The 5,028-nt window shown below is 41.1% G+C and overlaps 1 long non-coding RNA gene across 1 annotated transcript; it reads left to right on the top strand.

Moving 5' to 3' along the window:
- Window positions 1-329: 329 nt before the first annotated feature.
- On the top strand, window positions 330-4,696 carry LOC139369657 (uncharacterized). The gene is made up of 4 exons (XR_011627055.1): window positions 330-396; window positions 616-706; window positions 794-889; window positions 4,317-4,696. It is a non-coding gene; the product is annotated as an uncharacterized lncRNA (long non-coding RNA).
- Window positions 4,697-5,028: the final 332 nt, after the last annotated feature.

Below are 5,028 nucleotides of genomic sequence, written 5' to 3'. Positions count from 1 at the left end.
TTTAATGATTGGTTTCATAAATGTGTTATGAATGGATTATGGATACAACCTTAAAATAAATTGCTACCACCATTTATAAATTCAAGTCTATCCAAGCTCCAGGTCAGAAATTCAGTTGAAATAACTAGGAAACCATATTATTGACAGAAGTTTTGCCTGGAGGGAGGTCATAAACTTCAGGCTGTGCATGATTGCGGTTATCGCCATGGGAGTTATGTCATTTTGCTTGTTAATCGGCTGTGAGAGGTGTGGATGGGTGGGGCAGGTACAGTAGCTGCAGAAAGAGTATAAAACAGGGCTGCAGAGGGCAGAGAGACACCACACTACTACTGAAGACCAGAAGACATCTTCCAGATAAACAGCCATCAATCAGACAGCATCGTCCAACTGTAAGAGGTATGTTTGTTTTCACTGAGAATCTTCTTTGCAAAGGTGTATAGCAGTTGTGGCAAGAGTGGGCAGGTAGGAATGGATGGAGAGGTGTAGGTGGACGTGTGTGTGTGTGTGTGTGTGTGTGTGTGTGTGTGTGTGTGTGTGTGTGTGTGTGTGTGTGTGTGTGTGTGTGTGTGTGTGTGTGTGTGTGTGTGTTAACAAGATGTGCTCTATGTGTTTTAGCAAAGGATGAAGATCCAGAGTATGTTACTGCTGTTCGCTCTAGTGGGTGTCCTGTTAGCAAGCTCCCTCACTGAAGATAACTCTGAGGAAGGTATGTCTTGTTTGTGAATGTGTACTACTTTACTGCCCGGGTTTAATCTGATATAATTTAGTAAAATTAAAAATCATTCTTCGTCAGCTCTCCTGCAGGAGGATGATGTAAAAGGTGGAAAGGCTGCCTTTTTGGCAAAGTTGGCTGCTCTGAAGACCAGCGCCTCAGAAGATGAAGCACCATGTAAGCTATCTATCTATCTATCTATCTATCTATCTATCTATCTATCTATCTATCTATCTATATCTATATCTATCTATCTATCTATCTATCTATCTATCTATCTATCTATCTATCTATCTATCTATCTCGGCATATTCTTATCGGCAGACTGGTTCACCAACTACTTTGCAGACAGAGTTCAGTGTGTCAAATCGGAGGGCATGTTGTCCGGTCCTCTGGCAGTCTCTATGGGGGAGCCACAGGGTTCAATTCTCGGGCCGACTCTTTTCTCTGTATATATCAACGATGTTGCTCTTGCTGCGGGCGATTCCCTGATCCACCTTTACGCAGACGACACCATTCTGTATACTTCTGGCCCTTCCTTGTACAATGTGCTATCTAACCTCCAAACGAGCATCAATGCCATACAACACTCCTTCCATGGCCTCCAACTGCTCTTAAACGCTAGAAAAACCAAATGCATGCTTTTCAACCGTTCGCTCCCTGCACCCGCATGCCCGATTAGCATCACCACCCTGGATGATTCCGACGTAGAATACGTGGACATCTATAAGTACATAGGTGTCTGGCTAGACTGTAAACTCTCCTTCCAGACTCATATCAAACATCTCCAATCTAAAATCAAATCCAGAGTCAGCTTTCTATTCCGCAACGAAGCCTCCTTCACTCACTCCGCCAAACTTACCCTAGTAAAACTGACTCTCCTACCGATCCTCGACTTCAGCGATGTCATCTACAAAATAGCTTCCAATGCTCTACCCAGCAAACTGGATGCAGTTTATCACAGTGCCATCCGTTTTGTTACTAAAGCACCTTATACCACCCACCACTGCGACCTGTATGCTCTAGTCGGCTGGCCCTCGCTACATATTCGTCGCCAGACCCACTGGCTCCAGGTCATCTACAAGTCCATGCTAGGTAAAGCTCCGCCTTATCTCAGTTCACTGGTCACGATGGCAACACCCACCCGTAGCACACGCTCCAGCAGGTGTATCTCACTGATCATTCGAGTTCTCTGCTGCCTGTGAAAGGAACGAATTTCAAAAATTGCTGTGGTTGGAGACTTTTATCTCCCTCACCAACTTTAAATATCTGCTATCTGAGCAGCTAACCGATCACTGCAGCTGTACATAGTCCATCGTTATATAGCCCACCCAATTTACCTACCTCATCCCCATACTCTTTTTATTTTATGTACTTTTCTGCTTGTTTGCACACCAGTATCTCTACCTGCACATGTTCATCTGATCATTTATCACTCCAGTGTTAATCTGTTAAATTGTGAATATTCGCCTACCTCTTCATGCCTTTTGCACACAATGCATATAGACACTTTTTTTCTTTTTTTCTACTGTGTTATTGACTTGTTTTTTGTTTACTCCATATGTACAGTGCCTTGCGAAAGTATTCGGCCCCCTTGAACTTTGCGACCTTTTGCCACATTTCAGGCTTCAAACATAAAGATATAAAACTGTATTTTTTTGTGAAGAATCAACAACAAGTGGGACACAATCATGAAGTGGAACGACATTTATTGGATATTTCAAACTTTTTTAACAAATCAAAAACTGAAAAATTGGGCGTGCAAAATTATTCAGCCCCTTTACTTTCAGTGCAGCAAACTCTCTCCAGAAGTTCAGTGAGGATCTCTGAATGATCCAATGTTGACCTAAATGACAAATGATGATAAATACAATCCACCTGTGTGTAATCAAGTCTCTGTATAAATGCACCTGCACTGTGATAGTCTCAGAGGTCCGTTAAAAGCGCAGAGAGCATCATGAAGAACAAGGAACACACCAGGCAGGTCCGAGATACTGTTGTGAAGAAGTTTAAAGCCGGATTTGGATACAAAAAGATTTCCCAAGCTTTAAACATCCCAAGGAGCACTGTGCAAGCGATAATATTGAAATGGAAGGAGTATCAGACCACTGCAAATCTACCAAGACCTGGCCGTCCCTCTAAACTTTCAGCTCATACAAGGAGAAGACTGATCAGAGATGCAGCCAAGAGGCCCATGGTCACTCTGGATGAACTGCAGAGATCTACAGCTGAGGTGGGAGACTCTGTCCATAGGACAACAATCAGTCGTATATTGCACAAATCTGGCCTTTATGGAAGAGTGGCAAGAAGAAAGCCATTTCTTAAAGATATCCATAAAAAGTGTTGTTTAAAGTTTGTCACAAGCCACCTGGGAGACACACCAAACATGTGGAAGAAGGTGCTCTGGTCAGATGAAACCAAAATTGAACTTTTTGGCAACAATGCAAAATGTTATGTGTAAAAGCAACACAGCTCATCACCCTGAACACACTGTCAAACATGGTGGTGGCAGCATCATGGTTTGGGCCTGCTTTTCTTCAGCAGGGACAGGGAAGATGGTTAAAATTGATGGGAAGATGGATGGAGCCAAATACAGGACCATTCTGGAAGAAAACCTGATGGAGTCTGCAAAAGACCTGAGACTGGGACGGAGATTTGTCTTCCAACAAGACAATGATCCAAAACATAAAGCAAAATCTACAATGGAATGGTTCAAAAATAAACATATCCAGGTGTTAGAATGGCCAAGTCAAAGTCCAGACCTGAATCCAATCGAGAATCTGTGGAAAGAACTGAAAACTGCTGTTCACAAATGCTCTCCATCCAACCTCACTGAGCTCGAGCTGTTTTGCAAGGAGGAATGGGAAAAAAATTCGGTCTCAATGTGCAAAACTGATAGAGACATACCCCAAGCGACTTACAGCTGTAATCACAGCAAAAGGTGGCGCTACAAAGTATTAACTTAAGGGGGCTGAATAATTTTGCACGCCCAATTTGTCAGTTTTTGATTTGTTAAAAAAGTTTGAAATATCCAATAAATGTCGTTCCACTTCATGATTGTGTCCCACTTGTTGTTGATTCTTCACAAAAAAATACAGTTTTATATCTTTATGTTTGAAGCCTGAAATGTGGCAAAAGGTCGCAAAGTTCAAGGGGGCCGAATACTTTCGCAAGGCACTGTAACTATGTGTTGTTGTCTGTTCACACTGCTATGCTTTATCTTGGCCAGGTCGCAGTTGTAAATGAGAACTTGTTCTCAACTAGCCTACCTGGTTAAATAAAGGTGAAATAAAATATCTATCTATCTATCTATCTATCTATCTATCTATCTATCTATCTGCCTGTCTTTCTGAGCAACAGTAAATTATCAACGGGAGGTTAGCAGAGGGTGGTAGGAAATGCGGAGGGAGTAACATGGCTAACTCCATCTCTACAGTTAATTAGCATCATGTTTCGTAGAGGGAAAATATTTTTTAAATGGTAGTCAAATACGGGTCTTACAACAGTAGTTTCAAGAGGTAGTCACTTATGTTGAAATCTTTCAAATGTTTAGCTTTTAAAAAAGGTATTTTCCATAAAGATGATTTAAAACTCTATTCAACAGTTTGGGGCGAGCTTTGGAACGTAGCCAAGGACCTTGTTGGGTGAGAAGCGACCAGCATGGGGATGCCAAGGATCCTTTTCAGTCTCAATATGAAATCAGCTATCACCTCTGAAGTCATCACTAACATTACCTCAGTGAATCATTCCAACAACCATCAATCAATGATTGTCAAAAAACAACAACAGTAATACAGTTAATTGGTACTTTGGTACTGAGAAGAACTCTTCAACATTCTGAAGAATATATGTTTTATCCATGAACATGTACTTTATGTCCTGACACAGGATAGTTGGTTGGTCAAGTTAGTGGATAAAATAATTGAATGGTTGTATGGTTGACCTGTCATATTGTGATTCTCCAATAAACTATCAAGCATAAGACATGTTTAGTCGTTTTTTATTAATCTTACATGTTTAGCAGTGTTTCAATTACATCATACATGTTTCATAATATTGTTTTATTTTGTGTTTCTATTCAGTGTGAACAATGTGAACTTGACCATAATACAGATGCAGTGCATGCAGAGCAAATTACATCAGATTACACTGAGCAGTAATAGTAGTACACATGTCCACACACACACACTAGACGTACCATCTTGAGCTAGCTTCATTGAGTGAGCTTGATAACAACACTCCCAATAGAGTGAACAGCAGTAAGATATCCTGGATCTTCTAATAAGCCACATCCTTAATTCAAAATTGGAAAAAAA

This window comes from Oncorhynchus clarkii, chromosome 17 (assembly GCF_045791955.1).
Source record: "Oncorhynchus clarkii lewisi isolate Uvic-CL-2024 chromosome 17, UVic_Ocla_1.0, whole genome shotgun sequence".
Lineage (NCBI taxonomy): Eukaryota > Metazoa > Chordata > Actinopteri > Salmoniformes > Salmonidae > Oncorhynchus > Oncorhynchus clarkii.
Note: the sequence above shows the minus strand (reverse complement) of the source record. Positions and strands in the feature narration are given on the sequence as shown.